The sequence below is a fragment of the Cimex lectularius genome, unplaced genomic scaffold, assembly GCF_000648675.2.
Source record: "Cimex lectularius strain Harlan isolate CLEC.00 unplaced genomic scaffold, Clec_2.1 scaffold152, whole genome shotgun sequence".
Lineage (NCBI taxonomy): Eukaryota > Metazoa > Arthropoda > Insecta > Hemiptera > Cimicidae > Cimex > Cimex lectularius.
In genome coordinates this window covers 760,334-777,452 of record NW_019392749.1, presented here as the reverse complement: position 1 = coordinate 777,452, position 17,119 = coordinate 760,334, and the positions used below count along the sequence as shown (strand labels likewise).

At 35.6% G+C, this 17,119-nt stretch overlaps 1 protein-coding gene across 2 annotated transcripts in view; it reads right to left on the bottom strand.

Annotated features, from left to right (window-relative positions):
- Positions 1-17,119, bottom strand: part of LOC106672627 (Ig-like and fibronectin type-III domain-containing protein 1) — a 383,279-nt gene that overhangs the window by 308,526 nt on the left and 57,634 nt on the right. For both annotated transcript variants that reach the window (XM_014404191.2, XM_014404192.2), the window contains exon 2: positions 7,537-7,582. The gene's annotated coding sequence lies outside the window, so the exon portion shown is untranslated. The remainder of the gene's footprint in view (positions 1-7,536; positions 7,583-17,119) is intronic.

Genomic DNA, 17,119 nt, shown 5'->3' with positions numbered 1-17,119 from the left:
TACGGTTAGATACGCCGCTGCTTACCACTTGAGCTATCGTGACCTCGATCCACTCGGACAATAACTTCCCATCTCAACCCCACCTTTTGAATTTTCCCTCCTTTTTGATTGTCCGAGTGGATCGAGGTCACGATAGCTCAAGTGGTAGAGCAGCGGCGTTTCTAGCCGAAGATCGTGGGTTCGAATCCCGCTCGTGCAATTGATTTTTTTCACCTCAACTAAAACCTTAATTAATTGTAATATATTAATTGGTCAAGCGGACCACGAAATAAGTGAATTTAATTCATTAAAAATGAAGTATACTTCACTAAAGCTATCCGTGGCCATTTCATTTGTCGTCGAGAATCCAATCCAATTACACGACATTTGAAAAATGGCAAAAAGAAGGGAAAATTTAAAAGGTGGGCTTGAGATGGGAAGTTAGTGTCCGAGTGGATCGAGGTCACGCTAGCTCAAGTGATAGAGCAGCGGCGTATCTAGCCGAAGATCGTGGATTCGAATCCCGCTCGTGCCATTGACTTTTTATCTCAAATAATAACTTTAATTAATTGTTTTAAATAAAGTTATTTTCGTATTTTGATTAATTTTCCTTCTAATCATCATAATTAAATAATTTGTATAAAAACATGAATTTTTGAATAGCAAGATTTATTATATCATAAACCGCCTTTAAAAACAATCGTAACTTTTGTCTTTTTGGTCCGATTACAAAATTGAAGCAAACAAACAAACATTACAAAGTAAAAACAAAATATATCCCGGGCATATGTATTTCCGATGGTCCTGAACCGAAATTTTGAAAGGTATTAGGTTATCAAGGGTATGAGAAGTCCAGGCTGTCCTTGGAAGTCGAGAATAATCCTTCGTCATCCTGCCCTCTTTACTTGATAAATATATTGCCCCACTTGGCCTCCGCATCGATAAGCAACACCTCTTAAAATATATTGGGAATCTGCTGAATACTGAAGTCAGGTCATCATTACGAGGCGCCTCCATGTCTCCTAAGTCTGGCAACTCGTTTGCCTTCCATGCCTAGGTGGGCTTTGACCTTCACAACACTCGTTTTGTTGCACTCTGCTCAATTGTCGTTAAGTTCCGTTTACTTTACGTAATCAACAGAGGTTTTAATTATTTAGAAAATTTAGTAGTTTTATGTAATATCTCAGTCAGTTTTAGTTCAGCGCTTAAGTAATATAAATAATATTAATTTTTGTAAATCATATTTGACAATAAGTTTACTTTATGGAAAGCCACCTATATAATAACTGATAACTTTTTCATAAGATTGTTTTTACATTTTCCGACATAGATTCAGTTCGCTGCTTCAATTGCTTTAATTTGTGAGTTTCTATTTACCTGGTAGAAAGCGATTTGATAAATATTTGGCTTAAGGGTATTTCACAGAAATATATCTTACACTTAAATTCTTTCTCTTCGCGCAAGAAACTTGAAAAGAAAGAATGAGAGAGAGGTTGAGATAGAAAAAGAGAATGAAAGAGTAAATGGGGAAGTGAGTGACAGTGAGAGAGAATGGCATAAATAGAGAAGAGTGAATGAGTGAGCGTGAGAGAGAATGAGAGAGATAGAGAATAGAGAGAGAGGGAGAAAGATAATTAGAAAACGGCAGAGAAAAGTGAGTGACTTAGCGAGTGAATGAGTGAGAGCGAAATTAGGAAAGGGTTAGAAATTGGAAGAGAGAGAAAGCATGGGAAAAACAGAAAAACATGAGTAAGGGAGTGGGTGAGTGAAAGATGAGAGAGAGAAAGAGAGAGTTAAAGGGTGAGGGATTGAAAGACAGAGTTAGAGAGTTAGAGTGAGAGTGAGAGTGAGTGTGAGAGAGAGAGAAGAGAGAGAGAGTGAGAGAGAGAGGGAGAGAAAATTTGAAATGAAACGTTTTATTTATGCTACTCGCATACTGACTTTTCTTACATCACCGAATTCGATTTTACAAAAATAAATCATTACAAAAAAAAAACAAAACAATGATAGATAGTTTCAGCTTTAATAAAGTTTGCTAGATGAAACAAAGAGAAAGACAGAGTGAGAGAGGGAGTGTGAGAGTTAGTAGGAAGTACTTAAATTTGTATGAAAATTTTGCATGAACATAAACATCATGTTCGTGTCGTCTCTTGTAGCTTTTAATGAAACCATATTCATTGCAATTGTTGGGGTCCTTCTGAGTCGCCGTTGAACCTTGCGGGCCCTAACAAGGGCCGGTATTGTACCCAGGAAGGTCCCAACTGTTCTGCCCTACCGGGAAGCTCGCAAGCGTCAGCTCTACGGCACAAGACCCCTTTCAGGCAGGCGAGAAGGGCACTCCTAAGTGGTAGGCTCTGTAGAGCCGGCGAGGAGGCTTTTAGTCGTAAAAAAGGACTGTTGAGTGAGAGGCAGAGCTTCCACCTGTCCGACTGTACCGGGCACCCCGGGACCGCGGTAGCCGAGTGGTTAGCATGAGAGACTCTCACGCCGCGGTCGTGGGTTCGATTCCCACCGTCGCCTCTGGCCCTTATTTTCACAATAACCCCCCCCCCCCAAATTTGAACACACATATATGAATTGTCACATGGCTAATATGCATGGTTCATAACGCAAAAAAAAAAAAAAACTGGTAATGTGTGGTGCAATCCATGCCGCTTTCGTTGATAAGGTGGTAAGTCACCAAAGCAATAAATGTTAAATGTTAAAACGATTTAAGTTTCACGTAGTGGTTTTGTTACCGAGGTAGAATTTCGCAAGAGAGCAGACCTGCTTGAGAGACCTGATGAGTATATGAATTGAGAATTTATTGTAATTAATTTTATTGGACTTTTTTTAGGATTAGGAATGATTACTATAATATTTTAACGATATAGTATAACTATTTTTTTACCCACAACTTCGACCTCATCAGAAGTTGGGCTTGGTATTAATAGAGAGATAAAACCTATTGAACGTGCCAAGAAAGGGTATTTGAATGAGTCCAGGGGCGAATTGAAAGTGGTTCTTTTATTTGTGATTTGTAGATTCGATTCGGAAACGGTCCGGGCCGTTTACAATCACTTAAAGGACTCCTATTTTATCCGTCAGGGCCAAGGGTAATCGGGGTTGATCGCAAAAGGAACAACGTCAGTGTCACTTGCGGTTTAAGCGGGCCGGACCTTACCACTACCTGAACAACCAGTCAATTTCACGGTACTTTTGCCATTCAGTTTTGCCACTGCTCGAGGCACATCTACCTCATTTCAATTCTCTTTTATTTCCATTCGGTTTGAAGTCCCCGGCTCAAAAGGTTCACCGCAATGTTCATGATGTTAGAGGACTAGGGGCCGGGTTCGTGCAATTCAGATGTGCCCGGGGTGCCATTAACACACCGAAGACGCTTGTAAACTTCATGCGGAACCGGGCCTGCTTGGGGAATTGGGGTTTTAATTTTATACCGGTTCTTTCAACAGTAGGCATTGGTAATGTATATGTTGTAAACGAATCGGGAAAGTTTCTGGATATAACCAGAATTTTATGCGGTTGAAAATCTAAAATGTATTGTTATTCAATGTCTGTTGCTACACATTGTTCAGAGAATTTCTAAATAAATTAAACTTCATTGTTGTTCATATAGACCACCTGTCAGACGCAATATAACCCAACAAAATAATCTGTACGAATATATGGAAATTGGAAAACAAATAGTCTCTCAAATGACGTATTTTCGTTTTTAGTAGCATACACACGCATGTAAAGAAAAATCTATCTGCAATAGATGTACAAATGTATCTCATTTGCATTAAATTACTTCCCAAAATAAAAACAATTAAAAGTAAAAATTAGAGTAATTCCTATTAAAGAGGAGGGCTTAACCTCCCATTCCATGTGGCGTACCAGGTTTTAAACAACTTTACAATACATTATTCATACTATAATCCATTTGAAAACTGTGGGCTTTGCCGGGATTCGTACCCAGTACCACTAGCGTGTCAATACGAGTAGGAGCACAGAGCACCCTCTGGCTGTGTACTTCGACCTCGAGAGGGCGTATGATACGACGTGGAGATACGCGATACTACGGAAATGTCACGATTTCGGTCTAAGAGGCAAATTGCCACGGTTCCTCCAGGGTTTCCAGGAGAACCGTAGATTCCAAGTCAGGCTGGGAACTGTGCTCTCCAGGGAACGCGTTCAGCAGAACGGTATCCCTCAGGGTTCGGTGATGAGCGTTTCATGGTGGCGGTGAACGAAACCCTCTCACTGTTGAGATTTGTTGGTCACTTTAGGTGGAGAGCGGACAGGGAGATTCTGTTGAAAATTTTTGACTCGCTGCTTTGTTCGAGGATCTTTTATGGATGTATGGCTTATTCCTCGGCCCGAAAAACGGGCCTGAGAAAGCTCGACAGGCTCTATTATCAGGGTCTCAGAGCAATCTCGGGAGCGTTCAGGACCAGCCACTTGGCCAGTCTGGGGGTCTTTACTCCCGAACTTCGGACAGAGCAACTTACCCTCGGTTACGCCGGGTTCTTAGCCAAGCCAGAGCATCCTCTCGCTATGAAGAGATCCTCCACTGCCATACAGAGTAGTCTACGACAGGCTTCGCTCGCGGACGCGACCCCTCGGGATTCGCTTCGATGAGCACTTAGAGAGGGCCGGATTGCGCTGGGGAATTGTGCTTCGGTTGGGCCACCGGCCTACATCCCTTGGACCTGTCCGGCCGTACTCGTCCGCGACGATCTGTCGAACTTCCCCAAATCGTGTACTCCGCCATACCTCTACAAGGCTATGTTCCTTGAACGTAGAAATATATACGCCGGTTTTCGTCTGATTTTTACAGACGGGTCCAAGACCGGCGATGGTGTGGTGTGTGCTGTGTTTAGCAAGGGAGTGGCAGAGATTTGGCACGCTCTCCAAGCGGTGCGGACCGGGGAGGGCTCAGCCTTCCTCGTATGTACCGATTCTCTGAGCCCCTCGTGGACCCTCTCGTCGTGCTCTTGTTAGATAAATACGCGAAGCTGGAGCTCTCAGCAAAACGGTGGTTGTTATCCGGATTCCCGGACACGTCGGCCCTGAAGGGTAACGAACGTGCGGACGGGGCGGCGAAAGCTATGTACATGTATCTGTTCTGTAATTGTAAAGATGTAAACTGAGTCGCAGCTACGCCAATATCATTAATCAAATTCAATATAGATAACATACATATATGATCACATCACAATCCTCACATCAAATATTTTTCACATAGTCTAATGTTCCAACAATTTAGCTTTCCTTTTCCTATTTATCCGTTTCTATATAATCCTGAAAGGATAATCTGGCCGAAACATTACCAACGTTTTCCCTTCGTCGGCTCTTTTCACCTCAAAGAAGCCGACACCTTATACAAAAATGTCTTTTCTGTACCGATTTCCTTCCCCACCCCTCAAAATCTAACGCATATAAACATAAAACAGCAATATCGCACTGGCACTCTCAACACGACACGCAAGGATGGCACAATTACACAGAAGACAAACACTTTGAGTGAGTAGAAATACTTTGATTGAATAAAAAAAAATATATTTTGCATTGTATAAATTCTCTTTTTTCCACATCCTACATGTATTTTTAAATGTAAACAATCTTTGTAAATCCCAGGCTCTGAAGATGATCTCAATAACGATTGAAACATTGGCACGGTAAAGAAAATGTTTTTCTGAAACCTACATCACACCAGACCGCATCTGACCGATTTCTGAATAATTAAGTAAATACTTTAAATAAGGATATTTTGACTTTCCTGCTTGCTGAAACCAGTTTTTTACGAAACCGTGATATTGATGTTTTAAAATTGTTACTAAATGTAATTTGAAATATTTCAATGCAAATTGTTTAATGGTGAATCTATAAAATCAGATTATTAGGTTTAACACGAATCAGACTATGAAAATGTTAAATCCTAGGTATTTTAGAGATTTCCGTTGGTATGGACATATTGATAATGTCTATAGTAAATTATCTATTTGTTAACTCATTTATAGATCGAGGGAGAAATCTATATATGTGCTCTCAGAATTGTATACTTAGCTTTGTTTCAAAGAATAATAAATTGTAATGTACGATTTTGCGATGGTGAGCCATGTGCTTTAAAATTCTTAAAAATATAGAAATCAGCATTAAGAATAACATTTGGTGTGAAGCAAAGAGAAAGCTGTAAACTACATTTTAAAGAATTTAATGTAATGACGGTACCTGCTTTGTACATTTTTTTAAATCTAAAATAACTAAAAGGAAAATACATAACTTTTAAAAAGTCTCAGGTAAAAAGAGGTTAAATGTAACAAATGCGGAAGACATTACATTGATACAACATCGAAGCTCTCGCGTATCAAGACCTCTATCGATGGGTGGCCCTCTAGGGATCATCCGCACCCGATTAAGAATAGGCCATACGAAGTTGACACACAGACATTAACTTTTGGGTCAAAGCACGCGTATGTGTCCGGTAAGCAGACAGAGGTTGCTCGATGTGTCCCACCTATTCAAGGGTGCGAATCCTTGGATCCATACAGAAAACGCGCAAGAATTCCACCCAATGTAAAAATTGTGCTTAAGCACGGCAGCGAGTATTTGGGCCCTTTGTTCTGATTCTAGGAAGAAACGGGGTTGTTCCATTGTATATAGTAATACTAGTTGTGTACACCTACCCTTGTGTCGAGAGTGAATGGATTTATTAGCGTGAATGTGTGATGTTAGAGGATCGATGACGGAATATCAAATACCCCATCGACCAACAATTAGGTAAGTTGTATAATATGTGTAAAGGTTGTGTTGAGAGTGAATGTATTTATTAGCGTAAATGTGTGATGTGATAGGGTTGATTGCGGAATATCGAATACCCCACCGATCCTCAGCTAGGTTAGTTGTATAGTATGTGTAAAAAGTGGTAGAGGAATTTTGAGTATTCCATCACCCTAACTGAATAAATGATATGTAAATAGAAGTGAATGTATTTAAGAATGAACATGAGTTCGAATGGGCTTGGAACTGCATGCGTTGGGTTCTTCATTGACCAGGTTGTTCACGGTACCTCCCCAGAGCCTAACCACGGTGGCTGGACGGATAAGTGTATATGACTGAAGTCTGCCCCCGTACTGCCAACACGGTGAGTGATTCTCGAGTTTGCCGGAAATTTACTGTAAATAGCTGCCGGTGGACTACGAAAAGTCAGTAGGCTCAACTCGGCACATGTTTATATACATCTACGTACATGTCCGGATTTGAGCAAATCCAAATCCAATTGTAATACCGACGGACAAACAAACAAAAACAAATAATCGCGCTGAAGTCTTTTTCACCGAAAGTTATAATATGTTACTCGGAAAACTAAAAACTTATAGAAAAATGCATTTTTAGTCGAGGTAAAAAAATGATTCAAAATCCAACATTAAGAATCAAAATTTTATAGATATAATTAAAAGCATATTAAATGACGTTGTTAACAATGAATGATTTTATGAAGACAAGAAACTAATATATCAATCTATAGGATGTATGTTAATTCATATTTGAAAAAAAAACTTTTTTTTACATTACCTGTATTTTATTTCAAGGCAGTCTATGCAAGAAACTAATCCTGACCCTGAAAAGAAAGAAAAATCATATATTTTTTATAACTTCGTATAACAAAAATTTCAATTTTCATAAAAAAACATTAATACAATAACAAGCAAACTTAAAACAATCCTGCCTAAACAGAAACATTTACGACCTTTTAAGTCCGTCGGAGAAAATTTATTTTTTATTTTTACAATAAAAAATGTAATTAATATCTTTAATTTAACTAAACTAACTTTACGAATCTCATAAGTAGGGAAATGTGTAGCTTGTATTGATCTCACTCAGTAAATAATTTTATATCTTAAATATTCAACTCACTTGAAATATGTTAAGTTTGATTTGTTTTTAATTTTTTTAAAGATAATATTTTATAGGGGGGAGTTATACAAACGTTAAACAAAACGCTTTGGAATAATTCGTTTAATCATTAGTGTGAAATTTGATAATTAAATTTAGCATCAGAAAGTGTCTTTCATTAGGACGTGTTCGTGATATTCTTTTTTTTTTTTTTTTTTTTTTTTTTTTTTTTGTAATCATTTGTATTAATAAATGCAGTCTTGGTCGATAAAAATCTAATCTTATTGAGCCAGATAATCGCTTATTCATTCAGCGTATGAATAATTCCATGGGTCCAACTTCAAAAAATATTTTATCCAGTCTAATTGTTTGTTTTAAATATTACAGTAAGGGTTGGCAAATATGACGGTGATTTTTCCCTCGCCGTTTCTCCCCCCTCGCAATCGAAAATCGATTGTATTCAAAACTTTAAATTACTTTTTAAAAATTAATTTTCATCATTTGTTAAAAACCCACGGCCAGGATTTCAATTTACAATTAATTAGCGTTTTAAAGAAAAGTACGAAAGAACATCGTGGTTTTTAATTAAAAAAAGGGGGGAAATCCGACTTTTCTATATCGCCCCTTTGACAATAAAATCACGAATTCAAAATCAAAATCGGGACTTGATTAGATCTGTTGATAAGAGCGGTTGAGGATCACGCACAGCTAGTGCAACTAAGCCGTTGAGCAACATAGCTGTTCCGATTCAACTCTTTCCCCCGACACATTTTCATGCGCCCTTTCGTTTTCTGCAATATTCGACTGGCCCCGTGTTTCATAAACCAATAACAGCTATTGTTGTTATTTCTTAACTTGGACGGTCTAATTACCGGAACGACTTCCGGGAACGACGTGAATGCAACAGAGGAAAACATATTTTTCCAACACTTTCCACATGCGAGCTGTCCCCTGCATATTTATGAACAAAAAAACAAATATAAAGTATATACTTTTCTTTACTTTATTTGTATTTCATTTTTCTGTTTTGCTGCGTTTATGTCAATAGGAAGAGGATTAGTTGTTTGAACTACTCCCAGCATTTCTCTCCTTTTTATTTGAACGTTCCGGCACTTCGCCAGATGTGCTCTTCATTCAAAAGCTTCTATTTTGAAGCCCGGTGAAGTATCGAAACGTTTAAGGAAGCAGGATAAAAACAGCGGAGAGTAGTTCAGAAAACTATAACATACTAAATATAATCTGTTTTATAAGAAACAATAAGTATTTTATCTGAATAAACAAGGATCTCACAAAATTGAAATAACAATGTGAGAAATACTTTGAGTATTCAAAGAAAGAAGGCTTTTTTAAATGATCACAATTTTAAGTAAATAAATGTTTCTAATATCCCCAAAAGTACAAGTTTCCCAATTTGATTGACTTCTATATTTTTCCTATAAGTCTATAACGACTCAGTAATATTTGACAATCTGAAGGAGCCAGGTTTGACCAATACACCAGATAAGTTCAATCATACATTTAAGCTCAATTATTTTGTCAAATCTTGCCTTGAGAGGTCACAAGAGCATTGAATTGTATGATCACAAATGCTCAAATCATTTTTATTTATTATACATGAAAACATATTTTTCCAACACTTTCCACTTGCTCTTGTATATTTATGTGAAAAAATATAATTTATATACTTTTCTTTTTTCTTTCTTGCTGCGTTTTTATCAATAAGAAGGGGATTAGTTGTTTGAACTACTCCCAGCGTTTTTATCCTCTTTATTTGAACGTTTCGACTGTTCCCCAGGCGTCCTTTTCATTCAAAAGCTTCTATTATGAAGCTTGGTGAAGGGCTGAAGCGTTTAAACAATAAAAAATCTGAGAGTAATCCAAATAGCTAAAAGGTACTAAATATAATCTGTTTTATAAGATGCAATCAGTATTTTTATCTGAATAAACCAAGATCTAACAAAATTGAAACAACAATGTGAAAAATATTTTGACTATTCAAAGAAAGAAGGCCGTTTTCAATCATCACAATTTTAAGCAAATAAATGTTTCTAGTATCACAATAGTCTATGTTTCCCAATTTAATTCACTTTTAAATTTTCTTATAAGTCTATAACGACTCAATAAAATTTGACAATCTGAAGGAGCGAGGTTTGACCAATACACTAGATAAGTTCAATCGTACATTTAAGCTCAATTATTTGGTCAAATCTTGCCTTGAGAGGTCACAAGAGCACTGAATTGCATGGTCACAAATGCTGAAATCATTTTTATATATTTATACATGAAAACACATTTTTCCAACACTTACCACTTGCGGGCTGTCTCTTGTATATTTATGTGTAAGAAATATGATGTATATCCTTTTCTTTACTTTATTTGTATTTCTTTTTTCTTTTTTGCAGCGTTCTTATCAATAGGAAGGGGATTAGTTGTTTGAACTACTTCCAGCCTTTTTATCCTCTTTATTTGAACGTTTCGACACTTCGCCAGGTGTCCTCTTTATTCAAAAGCTTCCATTATGAAGCCCGGTGAAGTACCGAAAAGATTAAACAAGTAGGATAAAAAACTGAGAGTAGTTCAGATAACTATAAGGTACTAATCGTAATTTGTTTTACACTAAGTATTTTGATCTGGATAAACCAGGATCTATCGAGATTAAAATATCAATGTGAGAAATTCTTTGAGTATTCAAAGAAAGTAAGCCGTTCTTAATCATCACACTTTTCAACAAAAAAAAAATGTTTTTAGAATCCCAAAAAGTCTAAGTTTCCAATTTGATTCACTTTTATATTTTCCTATGTCTATAAAGACTCAGTAAAATTTGACAAACTGAAGGAGCGAGGTTTGACCAATACACCAGATGAAGTTCAATCCTACATTATTCCGAAATCGTCACCAGATTCACGAGATCGGTACCAGACTGCATCTCACGATTTCGGAATAATTATCGATTAACGGTCACTAATAATTACCTTCAATCCTACATTTAAGCTTAATTATTTTTGTAAAGTCGTGTCTTGAGAAGTCACCTGAGCACTGAATTGTATGATCACAAAAAAGTCGAATTATTTTTATTTAATTATATATGTATAACCGAACTCTCAACTTCTTTGTAAGTGAAGAACTGACCGGCCAGACCTGCTGAACGCTCTTAGCAATTTGTTGTATCGATGTTTTCATGAAGATCATCAAATTTATTTTCAACCTGATCATTTTTTGTAAATGATCAGCTAGAATGAAATGAAAGCATTTGTTTAAATAAAATCTTTTAAAACCACCATTATTTTTGACAGAGACTTTCTTCCCCGTTTTAATGATAAATAATTAATATTTTGGTTTTAAAATATTAAAAAAGACATAGAAATTTAATTAAAACACCTAAGTGAATTTTTCATAATATTGACGATAAAAAAAATGTATGCACTTTTACGAGTCAAACGTTTGAAATATGAAGTTCACAATTTTTTTCTTTACACTTATTAATAATTTAAGAAATAATAAAGTTTTATTTACAAGACGTACCTATTTAAACGTACAAAATTACGATTGGTTTCAGGCTGTCAATCATTCACTCTGACATTAAGTTTACATTATTTACAAGTAATATTGAGAGAAAAACTTGGAGAAAATTGGGGAAAAAATTAAAAAACCTTAACTAAAAATTTAAAAAATATGTACACATGAAACTAGTTAAATTTTTTTTAATTGAAGTTTTAAATTTTTTACGATCTCTAATTGAAGAAAATATACTTAATTTATACAAAATACTTATATAAAAAGTGCTTTCTTAACCTGAATAAATTCATAAATGAGATTATAATATAAGTCGAGTGTGAAGTATAATCTAACATAAAAAATACAGTTTAATACTTAGCACGCAACTTTTTTGTTTCATAAAATAATTTATTCTGCTGTTAGCTATTTACGCCAAACCTCAAAAACAGAATATTGTTGTTCTTAACTTCATGCCTACGTTCTTTACAAAGGCAAATATTTAAAGTAAAAATTTATAATTTACCACACCAGACTTTATTTCTTTAATAATTAAAATAAATGCTCATTTATACAATATAAATTTACCCTAAGGTCAAAATTATTTGTTTGTGTTTGATGTATATAATAACGAGAAACTTGTTAATCAACGAGTAAGCCAGCTGGGCAAAGTCCAGACGAAATCGTCCTCACCAACTTGTTTCTTGAAGCACAAACAGGAAGAGATTTCAAAGATATCAAAGAACCTTGAACAGTAAGGTTAGGGATAATAGATCATCAGAGGAATTTTGAGGTGCATCTCATGAAAAAAACATTTCTATGAACTTATACACGGCCCGAGTTGTGTATGAGCTATTAGAGCATGATATTATATCATTGTGATTATATTTTATTTTTTTATTCGTTAAATTTATTGTTAGACGTGCTTAATAATGTATTATTTAACATATAAATTAATATTTGAGTGAGAATATTGATTTTTTGTGCTTTTAACTTGTTAAACGTTTTATTAATACTATTTTCTTTTGCAATTTGGTGTTTTTACGAAAAAAGGAAAATTGGAGAGTAATGTTCACCTGCTACTCTTGACAGATGCAAAGTTAAAGAATTTAAACTTTCCTTCATTTAAGCATTTTTTTTTTTTTTTGTTAATTCAAAGTCCCTGCACAGATTTGTATGCTTACACTTAAGATTTTTCTTTATTTAAGTAATTAAATCATAATTGTATTCTTTGTTAGTTTAATTTCAACAACAGAGAGTTTACTCGAATATAAGGTAGAATTTCTTCGTCAACTTGTCTTTCGCGATTTCCGAAACGTTGAAGAATTTTCTTAAGTTTTAAAAGCCTAATTGCGAGGAGTTGCAGCTGCCCTCACAGCTGGCGAGCTCTTACTGAATTATTCACTTTATCGGTGAATAATTCAGACAACTTTCGTCCCGTGCTTTTTGTACTGATGGAGTTTTCCAGGCCATGTAGGTTCGACCATATTGACAAAAAACCACTCAGTGATATACATGTTCAACCTGATACTCATCCGGATACAGTTAAATTTACTTAAAACTTAATCCATTTGTTTAGTGGTCTAATTGACCAAATTACGTATTTCAATTAATTATTCTTTTTATGTAAGGTCTCGGTTGTAAGTGGAGATGGGGAGTTGGTGTGGATCGAAGTCACGATAGCTCAAGTGGTTAGATCAGCGGCGTTTGAGCCGAAGGTCGTCGGTTCGAATCCCGCTCGTGACACTAACTTTTCATATCAACCAAGACTTTACATAAAAAGAACAATTAATTTATTTAAAACAAAATTTGTCTGAATGGGTATAATTTCATTACATAATATAACATTATTTACCATGATCACCAGCTGTGTGGCCCGCTATCTTGGGATATATATTTACAAAGGACTTACATGAAACACACACACACACACACACGATGACTCAAAAGACAAGAATTAGAGACGCTATAGATTTCTTAAAATAATGCCGGACAAACGATACAAACTGGCACTACAAAACAAACGACTCATTTAGATTAATATTTGGGATTCATAAGGACGAGATCGAACCTTGCGGTACAAAAAATCCTTCCAAACTACAATCCAAATTTTTTCGAACTATCGTGAATGCTCCTTTTATCCAATCTTACCATTGACAATGACCTTAATTTCCAATATTTCCTTGAAGTGGCGAAAAATTGGTACAAGAGGTTCTACCAAAAATTATGTAATACAAATATATCTGAAACCTTTCATCCCGCATTCCTCGAAACAATCCTGCCCGACGACTGAAACCTCACTGACCTCGCGATTTCATAAGTGACAGTGAAAATGTTTAACGATTGTATATAGGTTTTTAGTTAGATGAAAAAAAGCTAATGGCACGAGAGGGATTCGAACCCACGACCTTCGGCTTGATACACCGCTGCTCTACCACCTGAGCTATCGTGACCACGATCCACCCGGACATCATTGTCGTCGAGAATCCAAACCATTTACACGACATTTGAAAAATGGCAAAAGGAGGGAAAACTCATAAGATGGGGTTGAGATGGGGAGTTGATGTCCGAGTGGATCGAGGTCACGATAGCTCAGGTGGTAGAGCAGCGGCGTATCAAGCCGAAGGTCGTGGGTTCGAATCCCTCTCGTGCCATTAGCTTTTTTTCATCTCAACTAAAAACCTTAATTAATTGTAATGATTTAATTGGTCAAGCGGACCACGAAATTAGTGAATTGTATATAGGAGTAAATACTAATGAATAATTGTTCGCTGTTCTTATTTTGAATATTTTTTAAATTTTTGTTCATTTTGTTTTGGGTTCTAAGACGTTATCAAATTTATTTAAACGCAACGACTGGCGCAGGAGTGAATCAACAAATAAAAACATTACTATGAAACATTCACATTTATTCTTTTATTGATCACATTATGAAGTCGTTCTATCAGATTGAACGAAAAAATTGGACTTCATCACGACCACCTAGTTTAGTAGTTTTGTGGTTAAAATAATTTTCAGAGAATAACCGCTTTTGTCAGTTGCTATGCGAATTGTTGAACGAGTCCGACCGCAGTTAGTCTGTCGAACATCTGGATGATCAGGCTCCACTTATTCCCATCGTACGTTTCGGAATTTTGACATCAGAGAAAGGAGAATTTTTTTAAAGTATCAACTGACATTTCAATCTATACCAATATAGTGAAAATCAGTGATAATGGTTTTATCGGTATTAATGAAAAATATTTTATAAAACAGCGAACATTTTTGAGATTTATTTTTGAAGCCTGCTGGGTGATAATTTTAATCACTGGTTATTTCCGATCATTTTGGTCTACCTATCCTCGCCGTTTTGGCCTTGTCAGACTTGGTTTCTCAATCATCACCTAGGGCCTGAGAGTAAATTTGCCAGTCATTACTCTTTTTAAGAGAGGATTGGTAGGACAAAACGATTAAAAATCGCCAGGCTAATATAGTCCTATTTTGGATTTAGGTTAATTATTATTATTGTAATAACAATATTGATAAAGAGGTTTTTGTGTACTAAAACTTTCTAGAAGCTAAAATAGTTACACCCATGTGTATACGTCTGATCTTATGAGTTTCGAGCTTCTCCATTTTAGACGCTGGATCTGTGCGTATTGTTGATTTAATTGTCCTTTGTGCAGGTTTATTTGTTGTTTAATACGATCATTAATTATATTAAATAGTAAATTAGTCAGGCCGTTCTTTTATATCTTCTTTTTAAAAGTGAAGTGACTAAGAAAAGCGAATGGGGTCTCCTTTGTCTCGTAGTTTTTCTGATGCTAAGGAGTTTGGATATTATGTTCGATCCGGCAGGTTATTGTGACCGGTTTGTTCCTTTTCACTTTTGCATGTACGAAGGATGTGACCTGTTTTATCTGTGTATTCATTAGTTTTCTATGTGAATGAGTTGTATTTATGTTCTTTATATTAGCCGTTTTTATTTCTGAGATAAGAGATGTGTATTTTGTATCAACAGACATACTGTGAGGTTTTCATGTAGATTAAATGGCGAAACTGTAATGTTTTAAGCCAAAAAGGATTTTTAACTGTTTCCATTGAAAACAAATCGAATAGACTTCTTTCGTGTAACTTTCCTCGCTTATTTTTTGTTTTTGTCACAGCAAGCGTTGTAATTTTCCAAAACTCGCAACTTAACTAACGTCCAAAACAAAAAAAGAACAGAACAATCTGCAAAACATGCAGACTCTCACTGAAGATACTGAAAATTGTCAGAAAAACATGTAGAAGAGACGTACCAAGGTCAGGTATGATTGTAAATATAAAAAAAAACTTTATTATGTTAATATGAATGTTGTTCAATATGTTAATTTATTTATTTGTACAATTTATTTTTTTTATACAGTCAAAATGATTGTTTCTTTTATATTTTGTAATTCTGGTTATCTTTTATGTTGATCATTAGTAAGAATATGGCGTGATAAATAGATAATAAATCTGTAAATGGCTCATGGACAAACCCGATCATCCTTGCGTGGATTTATCGTCAGGATGATGTGATAGAAGACACTATCGGATATTTTGGCCGAGAGGAAAACCAGCTGGGTAACGATCACACAAGGTAAGCCGGCCCCGGTCATGGTGATGGCAGGCCGGGGTATGGTCAAGGACGGCGGATGGACGAGATCCGACATCTCTAAGCCGGGCGGACCCATCATGAAACAATTACGAAAGGCCGGCTGCAAATGTACATTGTGTCAAAACGCCAATTCAACTCGCCTGGCGATGACAGGATCAGATATTGCTTAAAACTGATGAAGGTGATCGGTTTATTGATTCTGAAACAACGACTCTTTTCAACTTAAGAGTAATGAATAATCATATCCATGTCTCTTCTAGAAATGTACGTTAAAATCTGTTAAAATTCACGCATAATGTATAAATATAAATTCCATTTTAAAAAAAGGTAACCAATTTATTCTTATTATCTTTTGTGGTGGGGCATTTTGCCACGTCTGTGTGCTACTTTGTCAGTCATGACTTTTTTTTAAGTCAAGGAAACAATGCAGCGATAAAAAGCTGACCACAATTACCTCGCAGATCCAAATATGGAATATCACAATATAAGATTCGTCTAAACCGCAAAAAAGTTTCCAAATCAGCATAATAATTGTGTTTATTAAGTAATGTAAGTGTACCATCTGTTTTTTTGCATAAATTGCACTCCTTGTCCTTAAACAGTAAACGTCTATTACAAATCTTGTGGAATCCTCATGAATCCAATTGTTAACCAATCGGCTATAAAAGATAGACGAATTATTACGGAAAAACGCTTAAATTTGTAAAAATAAAAAAATAAAAATTTTCTTTCGGCTTACAGTAAAATTTTTCCTCAGGCCTTTCGCACTTTTTTGCTTGAAATTTTAATTTATGTCATTGAATTTTAAGAATGCCCGTTGATAATCTAAAAAAATGGTATTTATGACTGTTCCTATTAAACCTATAATCTCACCATAATTACATTTTATTTATTTACATTGCTTTCTTTCTGCCATAATTGTTAAATTTAGTCGACCGTAACTACTCTGAAATAAAAAATAAATTGATTGTCGTATTATTTTAAAAGTATCGAAATAAAACAGTATTCTTTTATCCCCTTAAACCCATCATACTTTAGCAAATTTATGATAAATTTTATGTCAAATATTATTTAATTTTAAAGACATCTGCAGTTTTAAAATTATACGCTCGTACGTAATTACTGTTGCGTCAAATGATTGGTAGCTGT